The 20,000-nt window shown below is 47.2% G+C and overlaps 1 pseudogene; it reads right to left on the bottom strand.

The window, feature by feature from the left end:
* LOC124028262 overlaps positions 1-18,368 on the bottom strand; it is a 23,289-nt pseudogene extending 4,921 nt beyond the window's left edge.
* Positions 18,369-20,000: the final 1,632 nt, after the last annotated feature.

Below are 20,000 nucleotides of genomic sequence, written 5' to 3'. Positions count from 1 at the left end.
CAATTTATAACATTTCCCAACACTGATAGTATTATTTCAAGGCATAGTGTGCAACAGACTCTTAAGACTGTATAGTGCACAAGGGTGTTGTAGCTTGTCACCTTACCAGGTTGTGATGCGTTTTTCATTTCATAGCACCTTTTTGGTGAATAACGTTCACACGCCTATGAACCGCCAATGAACGTTGCGCTTGCGTTACTCGTTCAGCATTTACCCACAAAGTGTATCTCTCTCTGAATACAACATAGACCTGAACAGAACGGTAGCTCTGCAGTGCATGTTATGCCTATGTGGTGCTGATGTAGCGTACCATGTCGTAGGCGTTGAGGACCTTGCGGAGCAGCTCGGGGACGGGCCCTTGGGCCTCCATGGTGGGATAGGCTTGACTCAGGTCCACGGTCACCCTGAGCGCTTCGCTCGCTGTTCATCAGCCACGTGGACACGGTCAGGATACACTGCTTCATGTTGGCCGCCGGCGTCAGACCACACAGCTCCTTGAACGACACCATGGCATTCTGGTAAATAAACAGAGAGGATCATGGATGACGGTTAGCATCACAGAATCTGTAAATATTGAAAGGGATTGTAAGGTAGCGGACCCAAGGTCCAATTCAAACACAGAGAGCATGCCTCGTTGATTCTATGGTGATCATGGGCCAAGTTTACCATTATTACTACATTGCCCACAGCAACTTAAAAACCAAAAATCATTGTGACCAAAATGTCCCACAAGACCGTACTCTACACATGAGATAAATGTGGTCCACCGTATCCTGATACACTCCTCAGGTCAGAGAAAACCTCAGGAGAGAAAGAACAGACCTGATTGCGTTTGTGTTCATTAGTGAACCTAGCGGTTCCCATGACATCACAGCCTGCTTGTTCAGTGGTGCAACGCGGCCCTGGAGCCTCCACCGCAGGCTGCCTGGCCTTGCTCTGCTCCCAGCCTCTCTCCTCTCACTTCCCCTGGCCTGGCCCTGGCTCTGGCCCTGCCACAACGTCTGCCTCTCTGCCTGCACCTCCAGCCCTGCGTGACTGTTCACATCACAGCCCAGCATTGTTCTCTCCAGCATGGGAATCTGAGCCCTGATTCGGGCCCACCAGGCTATTCACACAGTATATGACCATTCACTGGCCCACCCAAATAAACAGGGAAAGAAAAAAAAGAGGGATCAAAGACAGAGACCAAAATTGGAAAGAGTGAGAAGGGAAGAGAGGGATAGAGAAGGGAGAAGGAGGGGGAGGGAGAAAGAGAGACAAGTGGGGAAAACCAGTCGTAAGACAAAGAGGAAAAGAGGGGGAAAAAGGGAAAGAGAATAAATGAAGGAGGGTGAGAAACAACAGACTGAGGGAGGAAGAGTGTGTGGTGATGGTATTTGGGAAGCGGTCAACAAACCAGGCAGTGTGGGAACAGGGCTGTGTCCCCTGCAGGACCTCCGGCCCAGGAGAAAGACTCTTTTCTCCCCCCGGAGGATGGCTGTGGGCCGACCTTCCTGGACATAGGCATCTGTGTGCACACACAGCCTCAACTAAAGCTATTAACACCCTTGGCTGAGGAAGCACAGCCAAGGAGAGAGGCTTTTACTGTTGAATGGGAAATGTGTATGGGTTTACTCACTGTAGTGTAGGTGTAGATGTGTGTGTGTGTGTGCACGTGCCAGTGTGTGTGTTTGCGGAGGAGTGTGAGTGTTTGTGCATGCGTGCGTGTGTTTCTGTGTGCCTGTGTGTGCGCATAGTGCATTCCTGTGTCTGTCTCTGTATGTTTGTGTGAGTACACGCCCTGTGTCTGTCTCTGTATGTTTGTGTGAGTACACGCCCTGTGTCTGTCTCTGTATGTTTGTGTGAGTACACACCCCTGTGTCTGTCTCTGTATGTTTGTGTGAGTACACGCACCTGAGTGTGTGGTTGTTGCTGCTCTATAAACTCCATACTGTATCCAGACTGCATGCAGGGCCACAGAACCAAACAGAACAGTTAGCCACTGTCTTTAATTATCCTCATCCCTTCCTCCTCCACCCTTCCAACATTACATTCCCCAAATGAGAACTGTCTTTAATTATCCTCATCCCTTCCTCCTCTACCCCTCCAACATTACATTCCCAAATGAGAACTGTCTTTAATTATCCTCATCCCTTCCTCCTCTACCCTCCAACATTACATTCCCAAATGAGAACTGTCTTTAATTATCCTCATCCCTTCCTCCTCTACCCTCCAACATTACATTCCCCAAATGAGAACAGTCTTTAATTATCCTCATCCCTTCCTCCTCTACCCTCCAACATTACATTCCCCAAATGAGAACTGTCTTTAATTATCCTCATCCCTTCCTCCTCTACCCTCCAACATTACATTCCCCAAATGAGAACTGTCTTTAATTATCCTCATCCCTTCCTCCTCTACCCCTCCAACATTACATTCCCCAAATGAGAACTGTCTTTAATTATCCTCATCCCTTCCTCCTCTACCCCTCCAACATTACATTCCCCAAATGAGAACTGTCTTTAATTATCCTCATCCCTTCCTCCTCTACCCCTCCAACATTACATTCCCAAATGAGAACTGTCTTTAATTATCCTCATCCCTTCCTCCTCTACCCTCCAACATTACATTCCCCAAATGAGAACTGTCTTTAATTATCCTCATCCCTTCCTCCTCTACCCCTCTAACATTACATTCCCCAAATGAGAACTGTCTTTAATTATCCTCATCCCTTCCTCCTCTACCCTCCAACATTACATTCCCCAAATGAGAACAGTCTTTAATTATCCTCATCCCTTCCTCCTCTACCCCTCCAACATTACATTCCCCAAATGAGAACTGTCTTTAATTATCCTCATCCCTTCCTCCTCTACCCCTCCAAGATTACATTCCCCAAATGAGAACTGTCTTTAATTATCCTCATCCCTTCCTCTACCGCTCCAACATTACATTCCCCAAATGAGAACTGCGTGTCTGTTTTCACTGCTGTTTTTGTTCCCCTCTCGCATTCTCTCCCTTTCTTTCTCTTCCTCTCTCTCTCTCTTTCCCCCTCTCTCTCATTTCTCTCTCTAATCTCTTTCTCTCAATGTCCGGACTGCAGTTTGGAGTGAATGCAGCAGGCCCTTTACTGGAACGCATGCCGCAGGAACAGAGTGTGGGGCCGTCTGCCTGCTTGTTACAGTGTTCCAGTCAACACTCTGCAGGGAAACATACATAGGCATTTCTCTCTCTTTCTCTCTCTCTCTCTCTCTCTCTCTCTCTCTCTCTCTCTCTCTCTCTCTCTCTCTCTCTCTCTCTCTCTCTCTCTCTCTCTGTCCCTCTCTCTCTCACTCTCTCTCTCTCTCTCTCTCTCTCTACATCTCTCTCAATTCAATTCAAGGGCTTTATTGGCATGGGAAACATATGTTAACATTGCTAAAGCAAGTGAAGTAGATAATAAACAAAAGTGAAATAAACAGAAAGAGTAAACATTACACTCACAGACGTTCCAAAAGAATAAAGACATTTCAAATGTCATAGTATGTCTATATACAGTGTTGTAACAATGTGCAAATAGTTAAGTTAATGTACGAAAGGGAATATAAATGAGCATAAATACGGGTTGTATACGGGTTGTATTTACAAAGGTGTTTGTTCTTCACTGGTTGCCCTTTTCTTGTGGCAACAGGTCACAAATCTTGCTACTGTGATGGCACACTGTGGTATTTCACTGAGTAGATATGGGAGTTTATCAAAATTGGGTTTGTCTTCAAATTATTTGTGGATCTGTGTAATCTGAGGTAAATACGTGCCTCTAATATGGTCATACATTGGGCAGGAGGTTAGGAAGTGCAGCTCAGTTTCTCACTCATTTTGTGGGCAGTGTGCATATAGCCTGTCTTCTGTTGAGAGCCATGTCTGCCGACGGCGGCCTTTCTCAATAGCAAGGCTATTCTCACTGAGTCTGTACATAGTCAAAGCTTTCCTTACGTTTGGGTCAGTCACAGTGGTCAGGTATTCTGCCGCTGTGTACTCTCTGTTTATTGCCAAAGAAGCATTCCAGTTTGCTCAGTTTTTTTTGTTAATTCTTTCCAATGTGTCAGCTTGCTTAGGGGAATTTTCTCCAGATTCATCTCCCAGTAGGTGATGGCTTCGTTATGGAAGGTTTGGGAATCACTTCCTTTTAGGTGGTTGTAGAATTTAACGTCTCTTTTCTGGATTTTGATCATTAGCGGATATCGGCCTAATTCTGCTCTGCGTGCATTATTTGGTGTTTTACATTGCACATGGAGGATATTTTTTCAGAATTCTGCATGCAGTCTCAATTTGGTGTTTGTCCCATTTATCTCTCACTCTGTCTCAAACACACACACACACACACACACACACGCACACACACACACACACACACACACACACACACACACACACACACACACACACACACACACACACACACACACACACACACACACACACACACACACACACACACACACAGTGTATGCGCATACACACACACAAAGGAAAGGGAGAGTTAAATCCTAAAGAACCTGAATGGATTTCCTGCCACTCCTACAGAGCCTGTAACTGCCAGTCTCCTCTCCCACTCTCCTCCTCTCCAATCCCCTGTGAGAGGAACACACTTGACTCTGCTATTGTTTAGGGTAGATCACCTGGAAAAGTAGTTCTTTGAGATGATCCATCACTCTCTGTCAGAGGTCACTGAAGTGTGATAATGCATTTCTTAATACCATTCCATGCGTATTACGGGGTGTGATTGTAGGCCAAAAAATAACAAATAATGGCATTTAAAAGATGTTCTTATCCAGAGTGACTTACAGCTGGCCAGAGTGACTTGTGTGTGTTTACGTGTATGGCCAACATTTTAATTAAAAGACTGCACTATACTCCCGAGTTGCGCAGCGGTCCCAGGCTGTGTCACAACCCGGCTGTGACCAGGAGTCCCATCGTGCGGCGCACATTTGGCTCTGCGTCGTCTGGGTTTGGGGACGGTTTGGCCAGGGGGGCTTTGGGGAACCCGTTGGGGAGTTGCAGCGATGAGACAAGATCGCAATTGAATATCACGTAATTGGAGTATACAGTATAAATCTACATGTATGCATTTACGCATGAATGAGTGTGCTATTGTGGTGCTATTTTGGTGCTGTGACAGTGTGTGCTGAGGTTTCTCTCATTACCATGCACCCTCAACACAGGCCTTCTCGAAGAAGACTTGAAGTTTACTTTAAGTCTCCCTTCTTTACTCTGTCCAGTGTGTCTCAGGGAGAGGAGGCTCTTTAATGGAGACCAGACTACACTGTGTGACGCTTTCAGCTGCCAGCTCTATGTCTCCCAGAGATGAACATACTTTGGTGCAAAAAGTGCAAATCAATCCCAGAACAACAGCAAAGGACATTGTGAAGATGCTGGAAGAAACAGGTACAAAAGTATCTGCGTATATCCACAGTAAAACGAGTCCTATATTGACATGACCTGAAAGGCCACTCAGTAAGGAAGAAGCCACTGCTCCAAAACCGCCATAAAAAAGCCAGACTACGGTTTGCAACTGCACATGGGACAAAGATCATACTTTTTGGAGAAATGTCCTCTTGTCTGATGAATCAAAAATAGAACTGTTGGCCATAATAACCATCGTCATGTTTGGAGGAAAAAGGGGGAGGCATGCAAGCCAAAGAACACCATCCCAACCGTGAAGCATGGGGGTGGCAGCATCATGTTGTGGGGGTGCTTTGCTGCAGGAGTGTCATGCAGGTGAAAGAGGACCCAAAAGCGACTTAACAGAAACAGAGTTTATTTAAGTCCAAACAGGGAATAACAGAAATCCTCTAGTCTGTAGAGGGGAATAACTGGAGAAGCGGCCACAGACTGCAGGTCGCTTCGGGTAGGCGCAGGCCGTAGTTGACAGAGACACCTGCTCACACGCAGCATCTGATGAAGGCAAAAAACACGACAGGACAGGGCGATACACAATCACAGCAAAAACACGACAGGACAGGGCGAAACGCAATCACAGCATGGTGAATACTAAACAAGGAACCGACGGGACAGGAACGGAACACAAAGGAATAAATAGGGACTCTAATCAGGGGAAAGGATCGGGAACAGGTGTGGGAAGACTAAATGATGATTAGGGGAATAGGAACAGCTGGGAGCAGGAACGGAACGATAGAGAGAAGAGAGAGCGAGAGAGTGAGAGAGGGAGGGGGAGAGAGAGGGATAGAAGGAGGGAAAGAACCAAATAAGACCAGCAGAGGGAAACGAATAGAATGGGGAGCACAGGGACAAGACATGATAATAAATGACAAACATGACAGTACCCCCACTCACCGAGCGCCTCCTGGCGCACTCGAGGAGGAATCCTGGCGGCAACGGAGGAAATCATCGATGAGTGAACGGTCCAGCACGTCCCGAGACGGAACCCAACTCCTCTCCTCAGGACCGTAACCCTCCCAATCCACTAAGTATTGGTGACCCCGTCCCGAGAACGCATGTCCATGATCTTATGTACCTTGTAAATAGGTGCGCTCTCGACAAGGACGGGAGGGGGAGGGAAGACGAACGGGGGTGCGAAGAAAGGGCTTAACACAGGAGACATGGAAGACAGGATGGACGCGACGAAGATGTCGCGGAAGAAGCAGTCGCACAGCGACAGGATTGACGACCTGGGAGACACGGAACGGACCAATGAACCGCGGAGTCAACTTACGAGAAGCTGTCGTAAGAGGAAGGTTGCGAGTGGAAAGCCACACTCTCTGGCCGCAACAATACCTTGGACTCTTAATCCTGCGTTTATTGGCGGCTCTCACCGTCTGTGCCCTGTAACGGCAAAGTGCAGACCTCACCCTCCTCCAGGTGCGCTCACAACGTTGGACAAACGCTTGAGCGGAGGGAACGCTGGACTCGGCAAGCTGGGATGAGAACAGAGGAGGCTGGTAACCCAGACTACTCTGAAACGGAGATAACCCGGTAGCAGACGAAGGAAGCGAATTGTGAGCGTATTCTGCCCAGGGGAGCTGTTCTGCCCAAGACGCAGGGTTTCTGAAAGAAAGGCTGCGTAGTATGCGACCAATCGTCTGATTGGCCCTCTCTGCTTGACCGTTAGACTGGGGATGAAACCCGGAAGAGAGACTGACGGACGCACCAATCAAACGACAGAACTCCCTCCAAAACTGTGACGTGAATTGCGGGCCTCTGTCTGAAACGGCGTCTAACGGGAGGCCATGAATTCTGAATACATTCTCAATAATGATTTGTGCCGTCTCCTTAGCGGAAGGAAGTTTAGCGAGGGGAATGAAATGTGCCGCCTTAGAGAACCTATCGACAACCGTCAGAATCACAGTCTTCCCCGCAGACAAAGGCAGACCGGTAATGAAGTCTAAGGCAATGTGAGACCATGGTCGAGAAGGAATGGGGAGCGGTCTGAGACGACCGGCAGGAGGAGAGTTACCCGACTTAGTCTGCGCGCAGTCCGAACAAGCAGCCACGAAACGGCGCGTGTCACGCTCCTGAGTCGGCCACCAAAAAGCGCTGGCGAATAGACGCAAGAGTGCCTCGAACACCGGGATGACCAGCTAACTTGGCAGAGTGAGCCCACTGAAGAACAGCCAGACGAGTGGAAACAGGAACGAAAAGGAGGTTACTAGGACAAGCGCGCGGCGACGCAGTGTGCGTGAGTGCTTGCTTAACCTGTCTTTCAATTCCCCAGACTGTTAACCCGACAACACGCCCATAAGGAAGAATCCCTCGGGATCAGTAGAAGCCACAGAAGAACTAAACAGACGGGATAAGGCATCAGGCTTGGTGTTCTTGCTACCCGGACGGTAAGAAATCACAAACTCGAAACGAGCGAAAAACAACGCCCAACGAGCTTGACGGGCATTAAGTCGTTTGGCAGAACGGATGTACTCAAGGTTCTTATGGTCTGTCCAAACGACAAAAGGAACGGTCATCCCCCCTCCAACCACTGTCGCCATTCGCCTAGGGCTAAGCGGATGGCGAGCAGTTCACGGTTACCCACATCATAGTTGCGCTCAGATGGCGACAGGCGATGAGAAAAATAAGCGCAAGGATGAACCTTATCGTCAGACTGGAAGCGCTGGGATAGAATGGCTCCCACGCCTACCTCTGAAGCGTCAACCTCGACAATGAATTGTCTAGTGACGTCAGGAGTAACGAGGATAGGAGCGGACGTAAAACGTTCTTTTAGAAGATCAAAAGCTCCCTGGGCGGAACCGGACCACTTAAAACACGTCTTGACAGAAGTAAGAGCTGTGAGAGGGGCAGCAACTTGACCGAAATTACGAATGAAACGCCGATAGAAATTAGCGAAACCTAAAAAAGCGCTGCAACTCGACACGTGACCTTGGAACGGGCCAATCACTGACAGCTTGGACCTTAGCGGAATCCATCTGAATGCCTTCAGCGGAAATAACGGAACCGAGAAAAGTAACGGAGGAGACATGAAAAGAGCACTTCTCAGCCTTTACGTAGAGACAATTCTCTAAAGGCGCTGTAGAACACGTCGAACGTGCTGAACATGAATCTCGAGTGACGGAGAAAAAAATCAGGATATCGTCAAGATAGACAAAAACAAAAATGTTCAGCATGTCTCTCAGAACATCATTAACTAATGCCTGAAAACAGCTGGCGCATTGGCGAGACCGAACGGCAGAACCCGGTACTCAAAATGCCCTAACGGAGTGTTAAACGCCGTTTTCCACTCGTCCCCCTCTCTGATGCGCACGAGATGGTAAGCGTTACGAAGGTCCAACTTAGTAAAGCACCTGGCTCCCTGCAGAATCTCGAAGGCTGATGACATAGGGAAGCGGATAACGATTCTTAACCGTTATGTCATTCAGCCCTCGATAATCCACGCAGGAGCGCAGAGTACCGTCCTTCTTCTTAACAAAAAAGAACCCCGCCCGGCCGGAGAAGAAGAAGGCACTATGGTACCGGCGTCAAGAGACACAGACAAATAATCCTCGAGAGCCTTACGTTCGGGAGCCGACAGAGAGTATAGTCTACCTCGAGGAGGAGTGGTCCCCGGAAGGAGATCAATACTACAATCATACGACCGGTGAGGAGGAAGGGAGTTGGCTCGGGACCGACTGAAGACCGTGCGCAGATCATGATATTCCTCCGGCACTCCTGTCAAATCGCCAGGTTCCTCCTGAGAAGTAGGGACAGAAGAAACGGGAGGGATGGCAGACATTAAACACTTCACATGACAAGAAACGTTCCAGGATAGGATAGAATTACTAGACCAATTAATAGAAGGATTATGACATACTAGCCAGGGATGACCCAAAACAACAGGTGTAAACGGTGAACGGAAAATCAAAAAAGAAATAGTCTCACTGTGGTTACCAGATACTGTGAGGGTTAAAGGTAGTGTCTCAAATCTGATACTGGGAAGATGACTACCATCTAAGGCGAACATGGGCGTAGGCTTCTCTAACTCTCTGAAAGGAATGTCATGTTTCCGAACCCATGCTTCGTCCATGAAACAACCCTCAGCCCCAGAGTCTATCAAGGCACTACATGTAGCACCCGAACCGGTCCAGCGTAGGTGGACCGACAAAGTAGTACAGGACTTTGATGGAGAGACTTGAGTAGTTGCGCTCACCTGTAGCCCTCCGCTTACAGATGAGCTCTGGCTTTTACTGGACATGAATTAACAAAATGTCCAGCAACTCCGCAATAGAGGCACAGGCGGTTGGTGATCCTCCGTTCCCTCTCCTTATTCGAGATGCGAATCCCTCCCAGCTGCATGGGCTCAGTATCAAAGCCAGAGGAGGGAGATGGTTGCGATGCGGAGCAGGGAAACACCGTTGATGCGAGCTCTCTTCCACGAGCCCGGTGACGAAGATCTACCCGTCGTTCTATGCGGATGGCGAGAGCAATCAAAGAGTCCACATCTGAAGGAACCTCCCGGGAGAGAATCTCATCCTTAACCACTGCGTGGAGTCCCTCCAGAAAACGAGCGAGCAGCGCCGGCTCGTTCCACTCACTAGAGGCAGCAAGAGTGCGAAACTCAATAGAATAATCCGTTATGGACCGTTCACCTTGGCATAAGGAAGCCAGGGCCCTAGAAGCCTCCCCACCAAAAACTGAACGGTCAAAAACCCGAATCATCTCCTCTTTAAAGTTCTGGAATTTGTTAGAGCAATCAGCCCTTGCCTCCCAGATAGCTGTGCCCCATTCTCGAGCCCGGCCAGTAAGGAGTGAAATGACGTAAGCAACCCGAGCTCTCTCTCTAGAGTATGTGTTGGGTTGGAGAGAGAACACAATCTCACACTGCGTGAGAAAGGAGCGGCACTCAGTGGGCTGCCCGGAGTAGCAAGGTGGGTTATTAACCCTAGGTTCTGGAGGCTCGGCAGGCCAGGAAGTAACAGGTGGCACGAGACGTAGACTCTGGAACTGTCCAGAGAGGTCGGAAACCTGAGCGGCCAGGTTCTCCACGGCATGGCGAGCAGCAGACAATTCCTGCTCGTGTCTGCCGAGCATGGCTCCTTGGATCTCGACGGCAGTGTAACGAGCGTCTGAAGTCGCTGGGTCCATTCCTTGGTCGGTTCCTTCTGTCATGCAGGTGAAAGAGGACCCAAAAGCGACTTAACAGAAACAGAGTTTATTTAAGTCCAAACAGGGAATAACAGAAATCCTCTAGTCTGTAGAGGGGAATAACTGGAGAAGCGGCCACAGACTGCAGGTCGCTTCGGGTAGGCGCAGGCCGTAGTTGACAGAGACACCTGCTCACACGCAGCATCTGATGAAGGCAAAAACACGACAGGACAGGGCGATACACAATCACAGCAAAAACACGACAGGACAGGGCGAAACGCAATCACAGCATGGTGAATACTAAACAAGGAACCGACGGGACAGGAACGGAACACAAAGGAATAAATAGGGACTCTAATCAGGGGAAAGGATCGGGAACAGGTGTGGGAAGACTAAATGATGATTAGGGGAATAGGAACAGCTGGGAGCAGGAACGGAACGATAGAGAGAAGAGAGAGCGAGAGAGTGAGAGAGGGAGGGGGAGAGAGAGGGATAGAAGGAGGGAAAGAACCAAATAAGACCAGCAGAGGGAAACGAATAGAATGGGGAGCACAGGGACAAGACATGATAATAAATGACAAACATGACAAGGAGGGACTGGTACACTTCACAAAATAGATGGCATCACGAGAAAGGAAAAGTATGTGGATATATTGAAGCAACATCTCACGACATCAGTCAGGATGTTAAAGCTTGGTGGCAAATGTGTCTTCCAAATTGACAATGACCCCAAGTATACTTCTAAAGTTGTGGCAAAATGGCTTTTAAGGACAGCAAAGTCAATGTATTGGAGTGGCCATCACAAAGCCCTGACCTTAATCCTACAGAAAAGTTGTGGGCAGAACTGAAAAATCCTGTGCGAGCAAGGAGGCATAGAAACCTGACTCAGCTACACCAGCTCTGTCAGGAGGAATGGGCCAAAATTCACCCAACTTATTGTGGGAAGCTTGTGGAAGGCTACCCGTAACGTTTGACCCAAGTTAAACAATTTAAAGGCAATGCTACCAAATACTAATTGAGTGTATGTAAACTTCTGACGCACTGGGAATGTGATGAAAGAAATAAATAATTCTCTCTACTATTATTCTGAATTTTCACATTCTTAAAATGAAGTGGTGATCCTAACTGACCTAAGACAGGGATTTTTTACTAGGATTAAATGTCAGGAATTGTGAATAACTGAGTTTAAATGTAGTTGGCTAAGGTGTATGTAAACTTCCGACTTCAATTGTATACTACAGGTACAGGCAGGGTCCATCTGGGGAGACCATCTACAAGAAAGCATTGATGCCAACCACAGTGCGTTATTGACGCCATCCATCTCAACATCAGGCCTGAGGCCTCTCTTTTCAGTCTATTGAAAAGGCTGTTTGCCCATTTCTATCGCTGTTCCTCTGAGGGAGATGGACATTTGACATCTCCCTTTCAGGAAGCAGGGCAGCTGCTGTGCATGCTGGCAAAAACACCATCACACACACACAGATCTGGTCACCTGCTGTACCAGTTGCCTAATCGTAATTGGCTTCTAAAACCTTGTATTATGATAGAAAAATTAATAGCTCCTGCATGCACACAAGAACGTCACAACTAACATATCTGGCTTGTGTATCATTTCCATGCTTAGTATAGACCCCCCCCCCCCCCCGATTTAATGTGGGGGTGTTAGCATAGACTGAGTCATTGTCACTGGCCTATTTTGAACATTGTGTAATCACAACTTCTGACTCACACACAAGCACAGATTTGAAATAAAAATGACTGGTGACACTTTATTTGGGTAGTCTGTAGAGCATCTAGAGATGGACTATCAGTAACATTTCAACTATATACTAACCCTAACCCTAGCCCTAACCCTTACCTTAACCCTTACCTAATCCTTTTCTAAACCTCAACCTAACCGCAACCTCAACAAGCAGTTAGTATGCCCATCTGTAGAGCATCTAGAGATGGAAAATCTGGACTATCCAAATAAAGTGTGATAAAATGATTAGTTGGCAGTATCTGTGTCAGGAATCTTGCTTCCATCTACATTTAACAACTGCATGAGGTTTGTATCGAGTCCCCAAATATGTCCAGCTGCTTTTCACAAGAATTTCTCTAAACATACTATTTACTGGTATAGATTGTATCCGGTCATTTGCCTGAAAATTACCCTCCACTTATCACATCCGTACCGACACTATAAGGAAAACTATTCCCCAAAATTACAGTATTAATTTTCAGTCTGGAACACAACAACATCTCCCTTTTTTGTAACAGTGCCTGGGTAAACGAGATACCCTTTTTGGAAAATAGAGTCAAGATCATCTGCATCAATTTCCACAAATGAAAAATGTATGACAGCATACCACATGATCTCTAATCACATCCCCTGCTTAGTTATTGTGGTTCTTGGCTCTTGTTTGCCATGTCCTTAGGCCTAGATTGAGGTTGGCTGGCAGGAGAACAGACCTATCACAGCTCTCCAGCAATGTTGGGGTTTAGGCTGAGAGAACAACAACAGGTCTGGAGACAGTCCTAAAGGCTCTGAGAGGATTACCAAGTATAGTACCTGAGATCAGGAGTCAATCGTGCAAATATCTGGGATAGTGATTTGAAAACAGAGCATCTGGGAGCTGAGAAAGTAGGTAGCTCTACGTACCTGGGTTCATACCGATCACAGACTGAAGATACATAGTGACCTAGTTTCCTTCTTTCGCTAACAAACACAACATCTAATAATCATACATTTGTTATTTACTGGTACTACAATAGCTTTTTCAGCGCTTGGAGAGACCGTGTAAAAATTGCTGCCAATCATCATAATAAGTACTGTTCTGAATTCCGCTGAGCTATTGAGAGAGCTATTGTCGAGTTGATGCAACTACAGTGCTAAGCGATAGACGGAAATGGACTATGCAGCCTAAACTACTGTCAGTTTGAAATGATTTGAAATAGGCCTAAATCCTTCACATGAAACAATAAGTGCTCATGAGCTACTGTTGTAGTGAAGGAAATCCAATTAAGAAAGATAGTAGAAATGGAGCTCAGAAAGAATAGAGGGAAGACACAAATAGAGAAATGTATAATGAGTTTTATGATGCTCCGTGTTTCCACATTTTTAGATTCAGCTTTTATTTTCCAAGAGCTGTGGCAGTTGGTTTATTAAGGAACCAGGTCCATTCCATTCCTCGGGCAAAACAAGTGTTGTTGATGGGGTTAAAAAGCCCATAACCTACCTGGGATATAAAGAAATGTCAACTAGAGGTCGACCGATTAAACGGAATGGCTGATTAATTAAGGCCGATTTCAAGTTTTTATAATAATCGGAAATCGGTATTTTTGGGTGCCGATTTGCCGATTTTTAAAATGTTATACCTTTATTTAACTAGGCAACTAAGAACATATTCTTATTTTCAATGACAGCCTAGGAACGGGGGGTTAGCTGCCTCGTTCAGGGTCAGAACGACAGATTTTTCTCCTTGTCAGCTCGGGGGATTCAATCTTGCAACCTTACAGTTAACTAGTCCAACGCAATAACGACCTGCCTCTCTCTCGTTGCACTCCACATGGAGACTGCCTGTTACGCGAATGTAGTAAGCCAAGGTAAGTTGCTAGCTAGCATTAAACTTATCTTATAAAAAACAATCAATCATAATCACTAGTTAACTACACATGGTTGATGATATTACTAGATATTATCTAGCGTGCCCTGCGTTGCATATAATCTGACTGAGCATACAAGCATACAAGTATCTGACTGAGCGGTGGTAGGCAGAAGCAGGTGCGTAAACATTCATTCAAACAACACTTTCGTGCGTTTTGCCAGCAGCTCTTCGTTGTGCGTCAAACATTGCGCTGTTTATGACTTCAAGCCTATCAACTCCCGAGATGAGGTTGGTGTAACCGAAGTGAAATGGGACAGAAGCTATACTGTTTCACTGGCAATACTAAAGTGCCTATAAGAACATCCAATAGTCAAAGGTTAATGAAATACAAATGGTATAGAGGGAAATAGTCCTATAATTCCTATAATAACTACAACCTAAAACTTATTACCTGGGAATATTGAAGACTCATGTTAAAAGGAACCACCAGCTTTCATATGTTCTCATGTTCTGAGCAAGGAACTGAAACGTTAGCTTTCTTACATAGCACATATTTCACTTTTACTTTCTTCTCCAACACTTAGTTTTTGCATTATTTAAACCAAATTGAACATGTTTCATTATTTACTTGAGGCTAAATTGAATTTATTGATGTATTATATTAAGTTAAAATAAGTGTTCATTCAGTATTGTTGTAATTGTCATTATTACAAATACATTGTAAAAATCGGCCGATTAATTGGTATCGGCTTTTTTGGTCCTCCAATAATCAGTATCGGCGTTGAAAAAAATCATAATCGGTCGACCTCTAATGTCAACAAACTATGAGTCGTCGTCTGACCCCGATGAAGTTCAAAGTATCCAGAGAAATAGTCTATTCTCAAATCTGTCAGGCAGGACAAGAGGCCTGCCAGTCTAAACCAGACAGCTGATGTACAAAGTATACAGGGCGTGTAAAGCCTCCTCACTTCCCATCGCTATCATCACACAGACAGACAGTAGACCAGACAAGACAGAGAAAAGCTTCATTTTATGTCCTTCAATCATGACAACAACAATTTACAAGCTGTACTCAAACTGCCATCCAATCCTGACAAACATCTAAATATAAACTATTGCAAAACATAAATTGATGGCTACTTATAATCTCAGGGGTGATGTTAGTGGGAGAAGGGGGGGTTCATAAACTATTATGAAACATGACTGGTTTGCCATTTATCATTTCTGTGGGGGGTTCATAAGGGTGCTCACAGAGCCTAACACAGACCATCATCCACTTAATGATGACACTTTATACAAACCTTTTAATTGTCCAGCTTTACTGACATTCTCATTTATGGCTCCTGCCTTTTACATCACGTAAATACAACACAATTAGCAACGTTTCTCTATCCATCAGAGCGACAAACAGAGAACGAGCTGAGAGTCACCTCAACAACGTTTGGTTCCTATTCAATGAGGTGCTAAGGGGTCACCTGTCTAGCTACTAATTGTGCTATACTATTTCTTCCCAGGCTCCCTCACTCCTAATTGGTGTCTCCTTCTATCTCTCGTGGAATGATTGAACAGTTTTATCGTATTCCATTATGGAAATGCAGCCTGAGAGGCAATCACGACTGCTTAATATCTCCACATCACCCAACTTGGTGTCATTTCCAGATGTAATGTATGCAAGGGAAAGTGCCTGCCTTTAATGCTCCTTCAAAGAATTTATAAAAGTTTGTACATGTAATGAATGTTAAGTACTTACCTGGACGTTCTCCCGGAGGTCTGTGGCTTCCCTCAGAGGCTGGGTGGATGCTCTGAAGAGCTCGTCTACCACCTTGATACCGGTGGTCTTGCTGGAGGTGTACTCACGAGCCTTCTTGCCCTTCCTCACCGACAGGCCTCTCTTGTGGGCCTTGCCCCTCCCCTTCTGTTGGTGATGGCCACATGTACGAACAGGGTGCAATTGGGTAGGAACTCCCCCGTCAGTGACTGCAAGGGGATGTGCCTGTAGCCCGGCTGCAGACATTCAAAGGGGATTGTGTACTGGCCGATGAACTCGTCTCCGATGTAGTCGTCGTCCAGCACTACGAAGCGTAGTACCGCCAGCTCCGGCAGGTTGATCTGGAACTCAAAGCTCTCATCGAAGACGGGGTTGTCTCCGTTTTGAGAGACCGTCTTGGTCCTCTGCTCGGCACAGTCGGCCGGGATGCCGTGGATCTCTGCATAGATGTAGGGTTCCACCACGTCTCCCTTTGCAGCAGAGCCCCTGGGCTTGGGAAGATTCTGCCCGCTGATCACCTTGATGTGGAGAAGCTGGGCGGACACCCCTGGCAGGGATTCCCTGGCGTTGGCGCTGAAGTATGACACCTCCTCCCTCATGATGGCCGGCCGCAACACGTAGCCACAGTTCCCGTTCTGCCTGAACCATCCCAGGTTGAGGTCCATCATCAGGCCCGGGGTCTGGTAGTTCATGGCTACAATTTGGCAACCACACTTCCAGAAGTCCTGGGGATTCATGTTACTGGCGTCGATCCGCATCGGAGTGGGGTACACCCTGGAGAGAAAGCGTTTGTTGTAGCACACAAAGTCCTCGGGGAACTCATTGGCGAACCTGTTGGCGTCGACCTCATTGAAAGAGCACATCTCCCAGTATTTCTGATCCCTCTTGGAGATGTCAAAGTCCCTGAACTGCACTGACTTACAGAGGGAGACCAGGTCCGACAGTTCCTTACACAGCCTCAGCCGTTTGCAGCCAAGGCCATTGAGATGGTCTTTATCATCTGCCCCCACCCTCCTGGACATCTCCAGACCCTCCTCCTCATCAGTCACCTCCCCCTCTGACTCGGGGTAGTTTGGGGGCAGCCGCTTGCCCTTCAGCAGGATCTTACCCTTGAGTTCCTCTGGGGAGGGTAGGTAGTGGTCCTCTGAGCTGGGGGCATCCAAGTACAGCTTGTCTCCAAGGATCTTCTTCATGTGCTGGGCCATGACCCTCTGCTGGGGGATACAGCAGTGTGTCACCAGGCAGAGGATGAGGGGGTACTCAGAGCTCTCAAATGCATACTGGTTTATAATATCCAAGACCTTGCAGAGGGCTAGCTGAGATGCCACCGAGTTCCCTACGTACACCACAGGTTCGTTGTCGGGGCCGTCCCACACAATGACCTCCAGGCTGCGGCAGCCCATCTTCAGGGCCCGGATGTAGCTGCTGATGTCGGAGGAGCCCCAGAAGTGGTCCTCTAGGAGGGAGGCATTGTGCGAAGAGTTGATGTAGTAGTGGGAGAGCGGCTGGCTCATGTCCTGGCACACCCGCTTGTGCTGGGGGTCAAAAATGTGACATTCCGAGGAGAGGAGGTAGTGCGTGAAGCCATCAATGGAGAGGCTGGCCTTCTCCCGGCCCTCGGCGGATGGCTCGTATTTCTGGACGATGCCCCGGCACATGTCCTCCGTCACGCCCTCCATGCCCTGCTCCACCTCCACAAACAGCATCAGGTCCTTGCTGTCCAGGTACTCCTTGTTGCTGGAGAACTGCACCAGCAGGAAGAAGATCTCTGGCCTTGTGCACAGCTCGCAGTAGGCCTCCACAAAGGTTTCCATGTCAATGTCCTCCCCATACTGGTCTTTGGCCTTCTGGAGCTCCTTGAACTTCAGCTCTATCCGGGACTCCTTCATGCCCGGGTTGAGTCCCTTGATGATCTGGGTGGCCCTGAACAGGTCGATGTGGCCATTCCTCTCCATGTCAGCCAGCTCAAACACTGATCCGATCCAGGAGGTCCTCAGGCTGGGCTGGCTAGGCTCAACCACATCTACCATGTGCCTCCCGTAGGAGACCAAGTAGCGGAGGCCCATAACCCAGGTGCTGACCACATCAGCCGTGCTGGCCACCAGGTCCAGAGACTCATAGTTGTCCCCATAGATGATGGAGAAGGCACACTCATCTGGGAACTGGTCGGACAGGCCATTGCTGCGCAGCACAGGGGTCTTCTTCCCCAGACGGACCTCCTTGATGCTCTTGATCTCCAACTTGGCTTTCTCTGAGTCCTTCTTGGAGGGCTCCCAGCGGAGCCAGTGCATGTCCGGGTCCAGTAGGAAGTAGCGGTTGTACATGCGCGAGTTGGAGCGCACCTTCTTCATCTCGCAGCCCTCCATCATGAAGGCCATGCAGGCGGCTGTGCTGTTGATCTTACGGTCGTTGGGCATGGAGCTGAAGGAGACAGTCTTCTTCTGCCTCACCTGCCTCTGCTTGGAGCCATCCTGGAGTGAACGAGAGAGAGAGAGATGGAGAGAGAGCGTTAGCAACACATTGACTTTTTTCTTTCCAAACACATCCACATTAAACAGATTGATGAGACTGATATATAACTTTGATTACATAAGCCAGGAGAGTCAAAAACTAGCAGACAGAGCAGAGGCGTCCTTTCATCGCAAGGAGAGTTTACACCTATGTGGATGGATGTGTACACTGTGGACACAAAATCTCAACACAGACTGTCCCTGTGCAGCTGGCAGGTAAAGATGAATCTGATTTACCTCCCTCTGAGTTCTGCTAAACCAGGCATTAATAACCTGTCATCAGAAGACCAGTTATGGAGGACGTGGTGGGCATTTGTGTTTTCACGCAGCCATCCCCTTCCTTCCCCTGCTCACCCCTCACCAAGCCAAGCCCCCGGAGGCTTGGTCATTAGTGCCAGCCCAGTGCCATGGACGCCCCATGCCCTGCCTGCTCTGACACCTGACTGCCGGAAGAAATAACTAAATCAATGCTATTTTTAACAGATTCCTAACATTGTGCAATGTGCAACACAAAGACATTGGCCTTTGGGATGATAATCAGATGCATGTTCAAAATGTATATTTCCTTGTCTGATTATTCAGCTCCCAGTTTACATTGTGTAACTGCGTGGTGAAGGCTCCCACGGTCTCTCCTCAAGACAAATGGTAATATAATGCAGGCCGTCCGAGGACTGTTTCCGTTTAGAAGTGCAGCACTCAGTTTAATGATAGGGCTATAAGACAACGGATACCATTTTGTTTTGGCTAACGTTTCAATAGTTTAATTCCTCAAACACTCCTAAGGAACTTCAAAGTACATTTTCAAACTACAATACTACAAATGAGATTTTGTTATTGTTCTTTTTGCACACTCACAGGACACATTCACTCACACACACACTCACATTGACACTCCAACACGCACGCACACACGCACGCACACACGCACACGCACACACACACACACACACACACACACACACACACACACACACACACACACACACACACACACACACACACACACACACACACACACACACACACACACACACACACACACACACACACACACACATCGTATTGGAATTGAATTACTTACTTACTTTCTCGTGTTCTTCTTATTCTTATTTTTACTTCTCGTGTGTTTCTGTTCTACTTTACTTTATTTTATAGTACTACAGATATTGATTACTGCATTGTTACAATAAGAGCTTGCAAGAAAGGCATTTCACTGTACTTGTGCACGTGACATTAAAACTTATCAAGAGGGGGAATGAATTAACTTTGTATATTCATTTATTTTTTAGAGGCAGACAACAGGCACTAGCAGAGCCTGTCTGCAATATTTGCAGAGCCAAGTGCACTTCTAATTAGACTTATCTCCCTCAGTAACTCCTGGGCAGCTCTGGATCCTTACAGATTATAAGACTGGGGAGACAGAGATAATGAGAGAGAGATAAACAGAGAGAAATAGAAAGACAGAGACAGACAAAGATGTTCCATACCTCCTGCCAAGAAATGGGGAATTGTAACTGGCATTCAGACCTACCACTGTACAATATAGTAGGTATTGCCAAAAATCCCTATTGGACCTGTGTACTAAGATAGAGA

The sequence above is a fragment of the Oncorhynchus gorbuscha genome, unplaced genomic scaffold, assembly GCF_021184085.1.
Source record: "Oncorhynchus gorbuscha isolate QuinsamMale2020 ecotype Even-year unplaced genomic scaffold, OgorEven_v1.0 Un_scaffold_3925, whole genome shotgun sequence".
Classification (NCBI taxonomy): Eukaryota; Metazoa; Chordata; class Actinopteri; order Salmoniformes; family Salmonidae; genus Oncorhynchus; species Oncorhynchus gorbuscha.
The sequence above is the reverse complement of the archived record's forward strand: the minus strand, read 5'-3'. Positions and strand labels throughout refer to the sequence as shown.